We start from the raw sequence: 20,560 nt of genomic DNA on the forward strand, positions 1-20,560 counted from the left end.
TAATGCAATTATCCACATTATTCAACCTTTAAAACAACTCTTAAGTAAAAAGACAAACAGCAAACTAGGAAAAGGTATCTGCAGCTGAGTATCCTTACAAGGAACTAAACTTTCATCTAGAAAGAAACCATAGAATTAAAAGAAGAAAAAAACCCTATTAGAAAAGTGAGTAATAGTTCACAGAAAAGGAAATACAAATGACTCATGAACATATGAAACGATGCTCAAATCACTCCCACATAGAAAAAATGCAAATTAAAACTACATCAAGATACCATATTTCACTATCAGGTTGGTAAAAATCCAAAAATTTGACAACCCTTAGGGTTGGCAAGATACAGAGAAATGGGAGCAGTGATTCATTGCTGGTGGGAGTGTAAATAGGTATAATCATTCTGGAAGGCAATTTGGCAATATTTATTGAAATTACAAATGCATGTACTCTTTGACTCAGCAGTTCCAATTCTAGGAGTTTATTCTGCAGATATATTCACACATGGGCAAAATCATGAATGTGCAGGGTTATTTACTGCAGCAGTTCTTTTAATAGCAGAAGATTGGAACAATCTAAAAGTTTGTCAATAGAGAACTGTTTAAATAAATCATGGTGCATCCAAATATTGGGATACTGTTCAACCATAATAAAAAAATTTTTTTCAAAGAATGGGGATGTTCCATAGTACCAGTATGTAAAGATACATAAGATACATTAAGTGAGGGGGAACATACCGAAGTGTGCATAGTATGTTCCGTTCTTTTTTTAAGCCGGGAAAGGAATCGGTGTTAACATTCACTTGTATAAACATTTTTTAAATATCTGGAAGTCTACACAAGAAGCTAATAGCAGAGGTTATCCCTGGTACAGGGGTGGAAACTACCAGATGGGGGACTGAGGGGAGGAAAACTTTGTGTTCATTTTCATCCTTGTTAAATTCTTAAACTATGCAAATCCATTTCTGTTTTTAAAGAAAAATATTAAAATACAGCTACTATTAAGAAAAAGGAGGGTATTCTTTATTTATCTGATTTGGTCAATTCCTGGCATCTGAAGGCACAAGTCTTTATCCTCACTAGAAGTTTGTAAGCCTGTAAAGTTTTAGAAGAAAAATAATTCCGGGGTGCCTGGGTGGCACAGTCCTTAAGCGTCTGCCTTCGGCTCAGGGTGTGATCCCGGTGCTCTGGGATCGAGCCCCACATCAGGCTCCTAGCTTCTTCCTCTCCCACTCCCCCTGCTTGTGTTCCCTCTCTCACTGGCTGTCTCTCTCTGTCAAATAAATAAGTAATCTTTAAAAAAAAAAAAAAAAAGAAAGAAAGAAAGAAAAATAATTCCTTTTAAGCACTATTTTTAAAAATTTATTAGAGGGGTCCTTGGCTGGCTCAGTCAGTTAAGTGTCAGCCTTTGGCTCAGGTCATGATCTCAGGGTCCTGGGATCAAGCTCCACATCAGGCTCCTTGCTCAGTGGTGCCTGCTTCTCCCTCCGCTCCTACCCGTGCTCATGCTCTCGCTCTCTCACTCTCTCTCAAATTTAAAAAAAATTTATATATATATATATATATATATATGAAATCTATTGACATCACAAGATGGGAGTAGGGAAAAACACTAGAAAATCTTTTCCTACTTACAAACAGTCCCACATTAATTTTGTATTTGTTTAAGGTTAGTAAAATTCAAATACAGAGTACATTTCCCACAAGTATCTTGAAGCTCAGTGGCATTATTTAATCTGGTAATCTGTTCAAGAATAACCTGTATCTGCTGAAGGATGGGTGTTTCCAACTGGAGGAAAGAGAAGGGAAGTAGAAAGGCAAGGACTGTATGAAAGTAGCAACGGGCAGGCAGTCCAGCAGCCAGAGGAGAGGGGACAGGGTGGGACTTGCAGAGAGAAAGGGTAAAGAAAGGGAGGCAAGAGGATGACGAATCAAAGCCTGCTTCACATTTGCCTGGAAACTTGCTGGAGGCAACCATCTGGGTTCCCCGGATAATGACCTCCCTTGCTGCCTCTGACACACGGATCCTATTTTGCCAATGCTCAGGATTATCGAGGGGCCTTGGCCTTGTTGATCCAACAGAGTGCTCACTCCTCTTTAGTCTCATGGGTTTCTCTTTCTCCCTCTGTCCCTCTGTCCCCCCACCCCGACCAAGTCTCTCCGTCCCTTCCTTTCTTTCCATACAAAAAGTTCAGCATGCTTAATGTATTCACCATGATCAATCTGAAGGTAAGTATACAGTTAAGCCATCACCACAACCTATGCCCTAACCTTCTCCATCACTTCCAGAAGTTTCCTCCTGCCCTCTTCATTGTGTGTATGTGTGTGTACGTGTGTGTGAGAAGAACAAATAACATAAGATCGACTCTCGTAGGAAGTTTTTACACCTACAGAAAGTACTGTTAACTCTGTGCACGACGCCATACAGTAGATCGCTGGGACTTACTCATCTCACAACTAAATTTTGTTCCTTTGACCAACACCTCGCCGTTTCTTCCTCCCCCCACCTGTGGCAAGCACCAAACTACACTTCTATGCGGTTGGCTCTTTAAAATTCCTCATATAACTGGGCTCATACGCTTCTAAAATACGAATACTGTGTTTCATAATAAGACCTAGTGCTTGAGAATTGTTGTGTTTTTTAAACTCTAAAGTAAAATGGAGAGCTATTTAAAAAGTAGAGAATTAGGCAAGATTTTATGAAAAATGTGTGCTTTGGATTAGGTGTGTCACCACATAGGAAGTACATATATCATTTCTGAACCAGGTGTTTCACCTGAAAGCCCCATTTCCAACTGTTCAATACTCCCATTAATAGAAATCGCTCACATGGTGACATCTGCTAAATAAAACCAATGATAGTAAATAAAATGAGTAAAATCAACTGTCCTACTATCGTCTTATGAATAATATATCTTTCCGTTGTAATATGAAAAAGTCATTGGGCCTACGTTATCCAAACCCAGGGTCATGAGGGATTAGACTTATATTTAAATGCTTTAAGAACAACTTGTCAGCTCTGGTGAATAGCACAGCTTTTTTTCTATCCCTCCAGCAGGTAGGTATTTCGCCTGGTAGTAAAGAATACATGGTGCTGATGGGGTCGAGGTCGCCAAAGTTCTTCATGTCTGTCTCAGCACAGATTTTACCATCACTCTAAAGTGTTTCATACTTCAGAAACTCTGTAGTGCATGTGCTGTGCACATAGAAATACTTCTCCTATTGTTGAAGTGCCATGATGTAGTCACGTTGGAAATGTGTTTATCTTCATTCCTGTCAGGTTCCCATACTATGATATGGGGTGCAGAGTGGCTGGTTGGCTGCCTGGCTGAGAAACAGAAGGTGTGTAACACAGGGCCCAGACGCATAGATTCCTAATACGTTAGAGATGGAAGGGACCTAGAGGTTATAGAAACTGAGCCCAATTTTTACCAATGAGGAAATTAAGTTAATATTATTTATAAATTCTATGTATATTTCAAACACTTTCTTTAATCAAATCAACCATCAAAGCAGAACCTGTTAAAAACATATATGATAATAATAATATAATAATAATAATAATAGAACAACTGTTGCTGCAGGCATCGGGGAGAAGAAAAGAAATGTGGGTTCTATAAGGAAAGAATAAGAATTTTAACAACCGGGAGATATCCAACACTTTGTAGATTTGGGAGTGAGCGGGCTTCAACTGTTTTCAGGAAGAGAAACAATTCTGGAACAACCTTTGCACTGTTTCGTGGAGGCAGCCAATGAACAGGCAAAGTGGCCTGCAGCTCGGGTTACTTGTTCCCAGTTGGGCCATGGTTTTCACTCAGGACCAGAGACCCTGATTCTCTCTGTGGACCCACCCACCGACCCACGGCATCTGCTTCCACACCCTTCAGTCCTCAGCCAGGCTGCCTTGTCCTTCCCACAGTCCAGGTGGAATGGTCATGAGGAATGATTGCTTCCTCCACTGTGTCTCAAAGAGGTATGTGTGAATGAGGATCCCCAACTCAGGCTCTCAAGGCATTAACTACCCTCCTAGCAAGATGCTTTCAAAACAAAAAGATTTTTTAGAAAGAACGTCTTCTAGCACATAATGTTGCCAAATAATTAACATATACTAAAACCAGCATATCAAGGAGGGGTTTTAATGGATCTGAATATATTGTTTGGCACTCCAGCCCTGCACACTGAAATAATAATCTCCCGTCCCAGGATCTCTAATGAATTTCCTTTCTTCTTGCCATACTATGACCACATAATAACTTTATAGGTAGTTTTTCTCTTTTGGGGCTCATATATGATAAAGAACAAATCACTCAGCCTACTTCACGATGCATTATAAGAAAGAAAAGATCCTAACTTACTACGTGATTTTGGGCAAATAACCTCATCTCTCTGAACTTTAAATTTCTAAAGTATAAAATGAGAGGTTAGGCTAAGTTATCTCTAATGCCTTCTGTAGTTCAAAGACTCTGATGCACTTTGGAGCCAATTCTATAAACATTTTATAAAATTATCGCTGTGATTACTATTTTCATTATTTCGAGTTGAAATCTGAATCCTAGTTGTAGGGATCATACTCAAACATTTCAATTTGGCAGTGTTCAGCTAGCCTTTAGCGGTTTATCTGGATGGGCACACATGATGGTTAAGATGTCTGAAGAAGTACACAAAGTATTCTGTGGTTGACTTTGATAAGACAAAATGCTTTCTGCAGGGTGTTATTCGGATGAACACACCAGGACACTCAGCCAAACTCATCTGAACTATCCAAACCCCTTGATTCTGCAAACTGGGTTGCAGATCTTTCGAGAACAGGCTTTCTTACAAGATTGCTGGCACTTTCTCTTCCAATCCCAGCCAGAAAAACAGTAAGAACAGCCTTTCTCATATCATTTTGGCATTTCTGGTCTTGGCCCAGGCTGGAAAATTGAAGTGTAAAAGCACTTAACTGAACATTTCAGAAGGTAAAGAAATGTTCAATTCAAGTTTAGCTCTCAAATGGACAAGCGGTTCTTCTTTTATTCACCTCATCGGAACCCTAGATGGCAAAGAAATACCATGATTTTCTATCTGCCTTTAAAGGTATCTATTCTAAGTTCCATGTTAGAAGCAAATAAAGACCTCATATGCCTCTGTAAAGGGCTTTTGCTTATGTGTTAGAATGTTGGTTGGTGTTCTCAATTCAGGTATCTCTATATCAAGGTTTGAGTGGATAAATTATTGAAGAATTTTCATTAGGAAAAAATGACTGATGTTTTGAAATAAAGTATATACAGTTTACTAAAGTTAACTTAAATACACACACACACATATATATATGAATAACATACTTATGAATAATATACACCTGCTTGTAACAGTCCTTAACCACTCCCCTAATAGCAGAACTCTTGGTCAGATCGGTGCCATATCTGCCTCGATTCTAGTTCTAGTTTGCCTCTATTTTCATTTAGTTCTCTGCCATGCACATGTGCAACCTTCACAAGTTCAGTTCCCATAATGGCCCACACCATGCAATGACCAGCTAGGAGTTTCATTTTGCAAGGGTAACAGACTAATTTTGGTCATTTCTTTCTCTAATACTAAAATTGCTTAAATCACTACCTTCAGCCTATAACCATGAGCTGATTCTATATCTGATTATAACTTTTGCTATTTATTAATTTTTAAGTTAACATAACCCTGCTCCAGAGTAAATGTCTATTATAAAACACTTGCTTCAAAATTACTAAGAGAGAAGGGAAGTTCATGGCTTTGAGACAGGCAATAAATTCTCCAATGGACACAAAAATCAATAACCATAAAAGAAAAAAGTTAATAAACTAGACTTCATCAAAATATAAAACTCTTGAGAAGATACCACTGAGAAAATAGGAAAGCAAGCCACAGGGTCGGAGAGAAACATTTACAGAACACATATCCAACAAAGTACTTGGATCCAGAGCACACCGATAATTCCTACAACTTAATGATTAGACAAATAACCCAATTAAAAGTGGACCAGAGGGGCGCCTGGGTGGCACAGCAGTTAGGCGCCTGCCTTCGGCTCAGGGCGTGATCCTGGCGTTCTGGGATCGAGCCCCACATCAGGCTCCTCCGCTATGAGCCTGCTTCTTCCTCTCCCACTCCCCCACTTGTGTTCCATCTCTCGCTGACTGTCTCTATCTCTGTCGAATAAATAAATAAAAAAAAATCTTTAATAAAAAAAAAAAAGTGGACCAGAAAATGTAGATAGACACATCACAAAAGAAGACAAACAAATGGCCAATAAGCATATGAAAATGTTTTCAACATCTTTAGTCATCAGAGAAATGCAAATTAAAACCACAATGAGAAACTACTACATTCCCACCAGAATGGCTAATAGTTAACAAACCAACAACACCAGGTGCTAGTGAGAATGTGGAGCAACTGGAACGCTTAGGCGTTACTGATGGGCATGGGAAGTGGTACCTCCTTGGAAAACAGTCTGACAGATTCTTAAAAGGTTAAACATGCACCTACAACTCAGCAACATGTCTCTTAGGTAATTGGCCGGGAGAGATGAAAGCATATGCTTATGCAAACAATTGTACTTGAGTGTTCACAGCTGCTTTATTCATGATAGCCAAAAACGGGAAGGAAAAACTCACATGTCCTTCAGTAGGTAAATGGATAAACCAATTGTGGTATATTCATACAATGAAACACTACCCAGAAATAAAAAAATAAAAGGAATAAAGTATTGATACATAGACATCACGAATGAATCTCAAAAACATTTTGCTGACTGAAAGAAGCCAGGACAAAAAAGACAAACAAACAAAACCTAGATAGTGTAAAATTTCATTTACATGAAATTCCAGAGTGGGGAAAAATCTCATTTATAGTAATAGAAAACAAATCAGTACTTTCCTGGAACAGGGATGGTAGGGGTAGAGGAATGGGGGGAGGGGGAGACAGGAGTGTGCAGCAGGGAGGCTAACTGACAAGGGACTTTGGGAAACTTGGGGAGTGATGGAGAAGTTCTTTGTCTTGATTTTGGTAATGGCTTTTCGGTGTATATTATTTGTCAAAAGCCAATGAACTCTTCACATAAAATGCATGCATTTATCCTATGTCAATTATACTTCAATAAAGTTGATTTAAAAGATTGCTGTGAACAAACCCAAAAGCCTAACCACAAGCAAGTTTCAAAAGGTTTTATGGATCTCCAGACTTCCCACAGGAATAGAAAGACTTCCAATATGTGTGGTACAGAAAATATTTTCTTCCTATTACTTAAAAGGCCTTTACCACATGATTGTTTCCTGTAAGATATCTCTCTCAGATACTGCACCAGCTACAGCTTAAAGCCATACGTGTTTTTCCCTTCTTCAAATACCGTTACATGTGAATTATGTGTGTTATGAGGTATAGGTACGTAAACAACTTAACATCTTTGATCCTTAATTTCCTCATCGGTAAAATGGGAATAGACCATCTCAGGATGCTTGGCAGCACCAGTTGTCTTCCGTTGGCCGTTCTCCTGTAGAGGAGGCCTATAGGCAGCAGCCATGGTGCCCAGCTCGAATGGCATATGATCCTGGAGCCCCGTTTCCATGAGAAGTAGCAGCAGCACGCGGCCACATGGTTCAACCAGCTGGTCAACAGGAGATCCACAGACACAAGGCTGGCAAACCCAAGCACGCCTCACTGCCGAGTGGACCCACCAGGCCCATAGTGAGGTGCCCCACGATGAGGTATCACACCAAAGTGCCAGCTGGCAAGGGCTTCAGCTTGTTAGACTTACAGGGGGCTGGCATTCCCAAGAACACGGCATGGACCATGGGGATCTCAGTGAATCCAAGAAGGCGGAACCAGTCCAAGGAGTCCCCACAAACCAACATGCCACGCCTGTAGGAGTACTGCTCTAAGCTTATCCTCTTTCCCAGGAAGCCCTCAGCCCCCAAGAAGGGAGACAGCTCTGCTAAAGAACTCAAATTGCCTACCCAGCTGACAGGACTGGTCATGCCCAGACCGAATGTCTAAGAATGAGAAAGCCAGAGTTGTTACAGAAGAGAACTTCAAGGTGTTGCCAATCTTTGCAAGACCCGTGCCAGTGTCAGGCTCTTTGGCATCTGGGCCAAAAGGCCAAGAAAACTGCAGAACAGCATGCTGAAAAGACATAAAGTGCCACTGGCAACTTGAAATTTTAAAAAAATGGGAATAATAATATTTAACTTATATAATCAATATCCTTCCACCACTACGCTAAGCACAGAAAAGTTTCATAATAAATTTAATAACTGTCATGATTGTTTGATACTTGTACTACTGGGGAAGTTTCAAGAACCCGAAGTGCTTCCTCAAGAGCTTCCTTCCAGGAAATGGTTATATTAAACAAAGCAAGTAAAGCCCACCAACGTTTAGTTTGACCTCAAACTTAGAGAACAGGTCGACAGTTCTCAACGTGTATCCCAACACACAGTCCCAGTCAAATCTCTATGCACAGAATACAAATTATTTTCTTTGTAATCTCACCATTTATTGCTTCACAAACTTCTTTCCAGATTGCTTCCACGATAAAGCCAGCTAGGTCACTGTTTTCCACCTTTTTTTAATTGTGGTAAAAATACACATAACGTAAAATTTACCATCTGTATTAGTTTTCTAGGGCTGCCATAACAAATAGCCCAGACCGGAGGGCTGCCACACTAGAAATGTTATCTTATCACAGCTGTGGAAGTTGGGGAGTCCAAGGTCAAGGTGTCGGCAGATTTTATTTCTCCTGAGGCCTCTCTTCTTGGCTTGCAGATGAACACTTTTCTGGTCACTTTCTTCCTCACGTGGTCTCTGTTCTATATGCACACATCTCTGAAATCTTTCTGTGTCCAAATTTCCTCATAAGGATACTAGTCAGTTCGGATTGGGGCTACTCTAAGGGTTTCATTTTAACTTAATTATCTCTTTAAAGGCCCTATCTCCAAATACAGTCACATTCTGAGATACTTTTTTTTTTTTCCAACTATTACTTTATTTATATTACTATGCTTAAGTTACATGGAAAAGACAACCAAGCAGTTCTGCCCCATTTCGGGAAAACTTTCCAATCCACACCAATTATGTGGCGACAAGTAACTAGGAATGGTGACATCTAGATAGGAGCTCTTCCTCTTACACATACTGTGCTGAATATCTTCTCTCTGTCCTGCATATATATCCTTCACTCTTCTCCACCCTACCATATTCCCTAGGAGGCTGACCTTTGTGAACCGCGTTAGTGGACTCCCGTGACCTCTGACTTCCTGTTGGATTTGGCCAAGAGACACACCTGCCCGAGAGTTGGAGGAAAGAGAAGATGGAACCTGTATGACCCCAGCCCCCTCCCTGCCACTCCTCATAGGCAGCCTCTCTAGGTTTACATAACTGGTGCTTGCTCTTGTGTCTTCAGGCCTGTGAAGATAACGAACCCCATTATTAGTAGCTCCCCAAGCCTATACCATCCCTTGGTGGGTCCCCAAACCCTGCCCATTCCTTCATAAACAGTCCCTTTCTTAAACTCTCCTCAAATTCTCCTGTTTGAGCATGCCATACCTTTCTTGCCAGGACCCTAACTGCTTAAATATAGATGTTCATTATACTATCCTCTCTGCTTTTCTTTATACTTGAAATTTAAAAAAATGAAAAAGTAAAAGAGAACAGTTGTGAGGAATCATTCTAAAGTAGAGATGGTCCTTGACTTACTATGGTTCAACTTACGAATTTTTGACTTTACATGGCATAAAAGCAATACTCATTCAGTAGAAGTTACCCTTTGAATTCTGCTGTTTTCTCAGGCTAGCGATCTGCAGCGTGAGTCCCTCCCCTGATGCCGGCAGCAGCAGTGAGCCGCACCTTCCATTAAACCACAGAATCACAAGGCTTAACAACCAATATATGTACAAGCATTCTGTACCCACACAGCCATTCTGTTTTTCACTATCAGTATGGTGTTCAATAAATTACATTGACTATTCAGTAATTTCTTATAAAATTATTTTTGATGATTTTGCCCAACTGTAGGCTAACAGAAGTGCTCTGAGTACATTAAAGTAAGCAAGACTAAGCTATGATGTTCGGTAGATTAATGTTGGTAGGTTCGGTGTATTAAACGCATTTTTGACACAATATTTTCCATTTATGATGGGTTTATTGGGTCATAACCCCATTGTAAGTTGAGGAAGATCTGTAACTAGAAGTGATGCAGGGACAGTTAACGCTTCACCAAGATCTTGACCCTCTCCTTGGTCACTTGGCTTGCTTCCAACTGTAGTCACAAGAGGACAGACATTTGTTGTCTTTTCTTCTTTGTTTTGTGCTTCTCCACTAGTCTCAGCTTACGTGTTCACTTTCCCCAAATTTACTAGTCGCTTACATTATTTCTACTAACCAATTTTGATACGTTTTCCCCTCCCATAAAATGGAGGTCCTACTGATTATGAGGTCCATGCAACCAAAATTTTAAAAGGTGATAAACAAAGGGAATATGAATTATAAGTTAAAAATGTCTCCTCTTTTTGCCCCTCCATTCATGGCAAAAATTTCTCTTGGTATTATCTCTTCCATTGAAAAAAATGTTGTTCAGTTCCATACAAAACTAGTGTTACTTGTTTCTAGACATGTTCTTCCTGACTTGGATCCAGATAGAAAAAAAAAAAAGTAAGGAATTAAATATGTCATTTTCAGGAACATTTTTATCTTACAGATTTAGAGTAGACCCACAGTAGAAATGATCTTGCATCTACCACCTTCCAACCAATAGCTTTGAAGACAGATGTCAGAAGGAGGAGTAGCAGTGGCAAGCGCAGGAAGACAAATGGAAACAGAAATAAAGGCTGAGAGGATGACAGAGCGCACAGTGGTCTTGAGAAAAGCAAGAGGGAACAAGAAGGGGAATCTGATTTATATTGGAGAGGCTTTTCCTGGTTCCTCCTAACCAACTCCTTTCCCCTTACCGAGCCCAGGGTCTTTACAGCACTCTCACATTTTAAGAAGAGCATTATCTTTTTCTCTTTCCATTTCTCTTGTCTATTAAGACCTTTGGAGGAGTGGAAACCCTTGATGGTACTAGTCACACAGCAATGACATGAGGCAGACTTTGATTTTACTAGGGAAGTGATTTATAATTATCTCCTTATTGGGTTTTTTTTGTTGTTGTTTACAGGAGAGAAATCCAACCAGCTATACATCTCCTTAGTTCCACTTGACATCCCAGTCAAATATAAATATTTCCTTAAAATACCTTGCCATGATCGAACATGCAAAATACAGATCTTGAATCTCCTCTTTTTCCTGAAATCTTAGTTCTTGAAAAGCAAAGATTTTCTGTGTGGAAATCGAGTTGCCTCTCAAGCACGTATTACCAGCCAGACGCGGCTTTAGAGGCTTGGTGAGCAAAGCAAAATTCTGACCTCAAGAGATACATAACCAATCAGGGGAGAGAGGCGAATAGAGAAGCAGTTACCAAAGTGTGGGTGATAGCGGTCACCACAAGGGTACGCAGGGTACTGTGCAAACACAAAAAGTGTAGCTGCTCAGAGGAAGAGACCCAGGCAAGGATTCTTAGACAAACATCTAACCAGGTGAGAATAGATCACTAATATTTACTGAGTATTCACTAGAACCCACGCATGGTTCTAGCTCCCACTCATTTAACCTTCACAAAATCCCCTGAAAGGAGATGCCGTCACTAACATCACCCCTGTCATCATCCTCACCATCAAGGCCCAGGAAAGCAAAGGACTGGGAAATGGGGAGCCGGGATTCCAATCCAGGCAGTCTCATTTCAGAGCCTGTGCTCTTAACTAACCACACAAAAGAGACTTCCAGAAGAAAAAAAAAGGGGGGGGGAGTAACACGAGCAAAACCCAGAGGGGGTAAGAAAACATGTTCCATTTGAGGAGTTGAAATTAGAAATTCCACAAGGCTCAGCAAAGAGCACAAACGTAGTAAGAGGAGGAGAGAGGGGACTGGAGATGCAGTCAGGGTCAGATCAGGAAGGGCCATTAAGGAAACTGGCCTTAACCTGAAGGCATTGGGGAGCCATTAAAGAGTTTCAACAGAGAAATGGTAAGGCCAGATTCACTTTTCAGAAAATCACTCTAAGGGTGGTTTGAAAAATGGATTGAAGGGATTCAAGACCTGAGGCAGGAAGATCCATTAAGACATTTTTGCACAAGTCCACGGGAAAGCTAACAGCAGCCTAAATAAGGAGTGATGGTGATGGGGGGAGCAGGCGGAATGGAGTGATGTTAGACAGGGAGAACGGAGAGAAACTGGTAGTGAATTGGCCAGGATTCTTAGACAAACATTCTCCGTGCAGGCACGGAGAAGGAAAGCAGAATTGGGATGAGTCTGCTCTGTCCCTTGGCCACAGGACGAGTGATAGTGCCATGTGAAGAAAGGCAACACAAACCCAGCAAGTGGAGGGCCCGAAGCCCCTGAGATCCGTTAGCAACACACTGACTCTAGGTGGCCCTGGGCACGCCGGGCAGGATGGTCCCACAGACCTTCACCCCCCACCGTCAGGAGTGAGAGCGGCACTAGAGACACTGATGTGTGAATTCCCAGTCTGCATACGGAAACCAAAGCTGGGGGTGAACACGCCCCAGGACACAGGTGTACTGAGAGGTGAAGAGGACCTAAAGCCGAAAACAGCTAGCACCATCATGGAAGGCCAGAGAGAGACGGGAACTCAGAAATGATGCTGAGAAGCCACTGCCAGAAAGGCAGCTGGAAAAGTCACAGAATATGTAGTCACAGAAGCCCAGGGAAGGGAACTCAGAAGAAAGATCTGTGAGACTGTTTTGCAGGAACCATCACAACAGGCTATAATTTCCTTCTGTTCCAGTAAAAAAAAAAAAAAATGCCTCATGCTCAGAATTCACAGGGTTCCACAGACTTAAAACATTTTATTATTACATGAGTGACATTTGTGGGGTGACTCAAGAGAATTCGGCTTTAGGAAATACTTCTGTTCCTCAGTGTGTGATCCTTGCAGCTTTTGTGGCCACTGGTACTCATTCGGTAAACTTAAAAAATTCATCAATCAGTTCTAGACTTTCTATTTTCATGGTCCCATTTAATTTCAGTAACAGGAGAGAAATGATCTGTTGCATATTTCAAATAGATTGATCATAATGTTATCTATATGAGACTAAAGAAAAACTATCAATGACGTTTTATATAGATTTTAGACTTTCCCATTCTACTGTCAATGTTATTTTATCTGTTTCATTCCCAAAGGATGGCTGATTAGGTTTAGTTATATAAATTGAATCTTTGATGCCTTCAAATCTTCTCTGAAAGAGAGGCACTGTAGTAGCTGGGTAGGGAACAGTCTGGTTGACAATTCTGCCATTAAGTTACTGAACATTAAGACATTTTGTTGAGGTGTATTCTATACTAAAAATAGAAGTATCAAACTGCATCAATTATACACACCCATCCTCAACTGCCATTGAATAACCCTGATGGCTGTTTCCTAGAGAAGAAAGAGAGATGATAAATACCTCTTCTTTCAGTTTCTAAAAATATTTTTCGCTATTTGAAAAAAGAGTCAATGCTTGAATTTTGTAAATTACAGAGCATAAGAATCCCCTTACTCAGGTAAAGTTTATTAAGAGGGCTCAGTATAAACATTAATTTGTCAGAATACGCTGACGACTTGGAAACAGGTTGTGAGAGGAGCATTTTTGGCAGCCGATGATTTGCTGGCCTTGCGAGCCGTCCTTCGGGAGTCGGGAAGGGCTGTGGAAGGACCGAGGAAAGAGAGCGGGAAGCCTGCGAGATGTCGTGCCTCACTTCTCCTTTCTCTTTTTTTGTTTATATCCTAGTTCATTTTTCCCTGTCAAAGGCATGTATTTCGGGCCTTTTTAATAATAGTAATTTGTTCTGATGAACAGGAGATTTAATTCCAAACAGCTGAGTGAGGAACCACTGAGAGCAGACACTGGGCAATGCTGAGAAACAACAGGATGTCCATGAAATGGGCAGATTGCATGCAAGAAAGGAGGAATTATGGGAAGATGGAATATTATTTGGTCATGGTATAAGGAACGACCGTGTCTGCTGTAAATTTAAATCTCTTCTAGCTGAGTGCTTACGTTTGTGAGGCTCTCTGTAATAAAACCACAACACAGTTTTCCTTTAGTCCTCGACTTCCTCATCTTCCTGCATTCTGACTTGGCTCTTTCAAACTTAGGCCTTCTCTTTGCCCTAATCTTCCTGTGACAGCAGTTTGTAAATTTCAAGCTCTTTCCGTTCACATTTGCCACCCACCCTGCCATCAACACCTCACTCGCTGATCCTTGGGTTTCCAGATCTGACCTGGCATAACCTTGAGGCAGGCTTCCATGATTGACAGCTGTTGCATTTATAGTATTGTTTCTCAGAGACAGGAAAAGACCAGAAGATTTGCACTGGCAACTGCCAAGGAATTTTATGTAAAGAATTGTGGGTTATAGGAGATTTTCTGACTTGAATAGAAACCAAAATTCAGGTCATTCTTAATACACATAAGCCCCACAGTATTCTGTGAACTTTCCAAGGTTTGTGGGGGGGGTTTGGGGGGTTTTGTTTTGCTTTGTTTTTGCTTTGGTTTTGTGTTGTTGTTTCCCTGACTCATCCAATCTGACTGGTATTGTCTGGGGGGGTGGGTGCTAAGAGGTAGTGAAGGTAGGGCAGTCTGCATTCCCTTCCCTGACCTCTCCCGTCCACCCAAACCCGCTGTCGCCTCTTCTGCCCCTTTCCCCTCATCTTTCCAAATCCTTCTTTTGCCCTAGTTTTCTTTTACCATCTCTCACCGCTAGCCAAGACTGAAAGGCAGGGGATGAGGTGAGAACGGGAAGATGTGATTAGACTGGGTGGGGACTCGATTTCTGTCCCTGCACACATAAACATAAACACACCTTCCCTTCCAAAGCTTAAATCACAGTTTCAANCAACCTTTTCAAACTCAATTTGTTATCATTAACATTACCGGCCATATCAGTAATGTTGAAACATGACTCAACATTAACAACTGATCCCAAGTGTTTTCAAATACCCTGGTGACAGAAGACTGCTGGCCCTTCTGGTAATGCAAAGAACAGAGCCTGCATCTGGGTAGATACAAATATTTTAGGTCATTCTCTTTGAAAATAAACATTTGACCAACAGCTCTAATTCTGATTGCATATGCCTTAAACTCTAATGCTGACATAAATTTTTAGACTGCTGTTTGACTAGGTTCACAGACTCCCAGAGTTCCTTCTATTTTTTTTTTCCTTTTGGATGCAAGGGATCTTTTAGAGTCTATAAAAGATGTCCTTCTCTGTGTAAAATCAGGAATACCAACTGTCTCTCATCCTTAGACTGAAAGAATGGCTCCCACTCAGTGATTAACGGAACTCTGAATTAGGAATAGGTCCTCCAAGGGGGGCTATTTTGTATTAACAAGCAAAACATGAAAGTGGAAGGAAAAACTGCTCTCTCAGCACCAAAATGTATGTCCTCTTTGTCCCTATTATAATCAAGAAAAAGAAAATAATTTTATTTTTGTATATGTTTTAAGATTTTTCCCTTAAACTTCGAAATGTTGTCCTTCAGGTAATTGTTGCTTCACTCGCCAAGTGAAAAAGAGAAAGAAAACAGAGACACATATCAGGCGAGAGGACAAATATCATGGGAGGGGCATGCAAAATTGAGAACTCTCTCTTCAGGCATCTTTCACAATACTTTCCTGGATTGAAACACTCGTGCTATTCCCGGACAACAGTTCCTTTAAAACAAGGATAGTTAGGATTCCTAAACTGGACATACTGTTTACTCTGAACCTTTCACACCTGCATTTCTCAGTTTTACCTCTCATCACAAAACCACTACAGCACAGCATTCTATTATTCCAGTTCTGGAATAGTGAACAACTATTCTGTTTCTGATTAGATCACCCATATTTTAACAGACGCCCTTTTGGAGGCGTATACAATCAGCTCACTCGATTTCAAATTTTTCTCTCATTTTCCTTCTTCCTTCTCAACATCAGATTGGGATCCTCCATTTTGTCTCTCTCGTTAGCAAAACACAAGTGTGGCTTGGAAGGAGGGGACTGTGCGGTTTCCAGGGTGACCCCAAGGACCAGATCCTGCAAATGGAAGTTTCTCAGCCGGACCAATGGCAGGAAAGAAGATTTACAAACTTGCCCAGGGCAAAGCTGGTGTAAAGTTTCAGATAAATGTTCAGGATTAACCACCTCCTGTTACTCCTAAGTTACAAAAATAAGTCTATGAAAAGAATTTTCATTTTTTTAATAATCTTGCTCAGTAATCTTTCTCTTCTCCTTAAGAAAGAAAAAAACCATACTCATAGATATAAAGGAAAGAACGTTCTTTGCTTTGAGGGGCATTCAGAACAGATTGGATTCATATATGCTGGAAACTATGTAGATGCTTAACTGCAAGAGGGTTTAAAAGTTCCCTTTTTCATTACTGAAGGGTCAGAATCAGCAACAAGTTAGCCCGAAGCTCGAGTTGCCACTTCACATCAGTGGATCCAAGACTGACTCGCAGGATCTTCTATTAATATTTTGACTCTTTGTACAACTTTAAGTCTACCGTATTTTTAAGCCTCCATTAGGACAATCACTGGCTGGAAACACAAGTGGGAAAAGAGAGGAGATGACCAGCACACAGTGGGCAATCGGGTTTTCATGTTCCCTCTGAAGAACTACATTTTGCTTTTTGCTTTTCCTGGAATTTTGTGCATATTTGTTCTGATTCTCTACTTCCCTAAAGCAAAAGTTTGAAGAAAAAAAAAAAAAACCCTATTTGCCAGTTAGGATATATTGGATTTTTTTCACTTTTATGTTTGACAAGTAGTACATTAACTTAAACTGAATGGTTCTTTCAATATCATTTAGATTAATTTCAGCGATATTTGGGTCAGGACTATTTCAGCTCAAGAAAAGCTTGGAACAGTCTCATCACACCGTTGCATTTTTTTAAATTCAACAGAAGTTTACTTAACATGTCAAGATTAAAAAAAAAAAACTAGCATGTTCAATTGCTATGTGGAGTGGTAAGCATTTTATATTAAATATAAATTGATTATCAAACATCTTTTTTCCAGGTCTTGAAAGTCATTATTTTCTTTTGACAGCTATGCTTAAGATTAAATAAAAGAAATACTTCAATTTACCAAGTACTGTCAGGTGTAATAATTTGCTGAGTAAATATATTTATTTCAAGGTCAACTTGATAAACTTCACAACCATAAAAATTTATGGAGAATGTTGAGGATGTTTAGAGAAAGATTACTGTCTGGAACTCCCTAATCATAGTATCTGAATCCAAAAATAGTTCATTCCAAGACCTAGAGCCACCTCAAGAAGTCCAGTGTTCTTGGTGTTTTATCAAGGATTTTCTTATTGACATTCTGTCATACTGTGTTTGAAAAAACTAAAACAGAAGAAAAAAGCATTAAAAAGTAGAATGAAAATCATTTGACAGATGTTTCTAGTTTCAGTTTGGACAGTTGGCACTAGAGATAAATATTCATAATCCATCCCATCTTGTTTGACAAATCCTAAGATATGTTGCCTTAAACACCAAATTCTAGTATTTAGGAATTTTCAGAAGTATGACTACATCTTTTAGTTCACATCAAGACTAGAAACACGTTTGTTCATTCTGTCTGCTTCATAAACAACATATTATTAGATATCAGATTTACCTCCAAGTTTATCCCCATTTAGTATCAGTCCTGCCATTGTCTTCCCAGCAATATTTCTTCCCCATGGACTATACCATCTAGCCACACCTAAGTGTCTTGCTTAATAAAAACTACTACCACACCCCCCCCCACAAGGTGACTGTTTCGTGTGGAAACATTTCCCTGAAATGTCTGGATCCCGAAACCATCCACACCAATGGGATGAATTACTTATAATAGAAAGGCCTGTCAAATGTTCTCTTCCAGAATTACTCCAACATTTCAATGTTATACTTATCTTTTAATAAATATCTGTATTTCTTTTTTTTAATTTTTTTTTTCTTTTTGAGAGAGAACGAGAGAAAAAGCACTGGCAGGGGGAGGGGCAGAGGGAGAAGCAGGCTCCTGACTGAGCAAGAAGCCTGATGCAGGGCTTGACCCAGGACCCTGGAATCATGACCTGAGCCAAAGGCAGATGCTTAACAAACTGAACTGCCCAAGCGCCCCTAAATATCTGTATTTTTTTTTAAAGATTTTATTTATTTATTCGACAGAGATAGAGACAGCCAGTGAGAGAGGGAACAGAAGCAGGGGGAGTGGGAGAGGAAGAAGCAGGCTCATAGCAGAGGAGCCTGACGTGGGGCTCGATCCCAGAATGCTGGGATCACGCCCTGAGCCGAAGGCAGACGCTCAACCACTGTGCCACCCAGGCGCCCCTAAATATCTGTATTTTGATAAAGTGAACTTATCTTCGAGAGATGCTAGGTACATTTGTTTATGTTTCTCATCCAAGGTGATCACATTTTAATGTTGCTTCTGAATATGTCTGACGTCTTTAAATCCATAGCTAGACAGTTACCCTCGTCAAGAGCCTCTTTCCAATGCCACATAACACCTTCCATATTCATTAGGGCTACACAGTATAAAGTAAGAATGTACACAGTACCATACTGCCAGGGTCTAGCTATTTTCAGTATCAATGACAATTATATCTCGAAGGGTTTTCTAGGAGGAAGCACTAATAAATGAAAACTGAGGCCCTTGGAGAACATAAAAATGGTATGGACATATTTTTTTGGTATGTACATACTTATCAACATAAAATATAATTATTTTGCATACATCTTGATCATCTGGCCTCAAAAATTCATTTTCAAAAATAATTAGTGGTTCTGTAAGAATAATGGCCATTCCTTTAATAATCCATTATTCAGACCTATTGATTTGGAGTTCTTAACGGTTTTTAAAAATTCTTTCCTTATTCACCCACAGGAAATGGCTATTCTTGTAATGTCTCCTGTACTTCCTAGGTGACTAAATTCTGATTCTTTATTTTCCTTGTTAGACATACAATTTTTTAAAGCAGTTATTCCATTCATTGTATATCCTTCATTTATAAGTAGATTAATTTTTCTCTACAACATCCTTTTTAAATTGATATGCTGACTTCTGTGGATCTATCTTTTCTCTCTATCCTTTTTTCTACAAGCCACTCTAATTTTTCCACGCTTTTATTTGTCGGGCTTAGACATATTACATATATATATGTATGTATTTAAAATCTTATCCTTTGCAATTCAATTATACTTTTCCCTTGGACAAAGTTATATAAGCTTTCCTTTATGAGAACATACTGAATGCTTTGTTTTTGTAGTATGAAAAAGGAGGTCCATACGTGGGCTTCAAGATTCAAGAGGTCCAGAAGCCCTATGAAATTTTACACAAAACCTATATATGTTCATTTGTGGAAAAAAGAAAAAAACATCCATTTTCAAAAATTCTCAGCGTGTTTAGGGAGACGAAAGAACAATAAACTTCCAGTGTATACGGTACCCAAGGGCACCATGTACACCAACCCCACAGTTCCACCAGCCTTGGCTGTTCTGCTCTCTCCAAGTGGTGGCTACATTTCCCTCAACCAAAAATTGAGGGCAGACTGACCCAGAAAGACATCTTCGCTCACACAAATGTTGAGGTATAACTAGTTACTAGTTCCAAGGTATACCTAATTCACCCAACTCCTCAGGAATGCTAGCTTTCCATGAACAATAACCAGTCCCAATTTTGCAGCAGGGCAAAGGGAGAGAGTTTTTGGAATTCTAAATTAGAACTCGAGTGAGTTTTCTTATTCTAAAAATTACTTAGGAAAAGTTATATGGAGTCATTTTTATGCTGCAAGTGGCTTAAGAATCTACCCTTAGTTATTTCCAAGGAAAACACACTATCAGTTCCAACCTGCTTTCCACTTAGGTCCCGCCTATGTAGGTCATTCTAAGAAAAGGCAAGGAAACATTTTAATTTGTTGCTTTTAGCTTTTCCTCTCAAAGATCATCATTCGGTTAGTCCGGCTATGTAAGTCTAAGCCCAATCTTTCTTCTGTTTTCCGGAATCATATTGAACTCTACAGTCGCTTCTCAGTCTAGGTACTCACAGGCTTCCGTCTTCCTGCCTCTGCATCCCTGCCTAGCCCCCCCACAACGATAAGCACTCTCTCGCTCCTATTTGTTTCTATCCCTTGCATTGTGTCTGGTCCGTACTGGAGTTCTAGAAATGTTTGCTAATGCAAAAATAAATGTAACTAATTTTAAAAACCAGTTTTTTATTTAGCCATTTTTTATTTCGGGGTATTATTTTAAATATGTAACCTGAATTGTTGATAAAGTAAGACATACAAATACAGTCTTAGGGCACCCTATTTGGTTTCTTGTTCTGTTAATATGTTTTAATATTTCTTAACCCGATTTTTACTAAATCCTTACATAACAAGAAGAAAATACGAATATGACTATAAATTTCTTAGCCTGGGTCTGCTTGATGTACTAGGATGTTAAAAATGGACCATTTCTATTGTAGTTTCTGTATGGATCAGAGAACATTGATCACAGAT

At 39.9% G+C, this 20,560-nt stretch overlaps 1 pseudogene; it reads left to right on the forward strand.

Annotated features, from left to right (window-relative positions):
* Nucleotides 1–7,520: 7,520 nt before the first annotated feature.
* On the forward strand, nucleotides 7,521–8,154 carry LOC100470450 (annotated as a pseudogene).
* The last annotated feature ends 12,406 nt before the right edge of the window (nucleotides 8,155–20,560 follow it).

Source organism: Ailuropoda melanoleuca, chromosome 3 (assembly GCF_002007445.2).
Source record: "Ailuropoda melanoleuca isolate Jingjing chromosome 3, ASM200744v2, whole genome shotgun sequence".
Classification (NCBI taxonomy): Eukaryota; Metazoa; Chordata; class Mammalia; order Carnivora; family Ursidae; genus Ailuropoda; species Ailuropoda melanoleuca.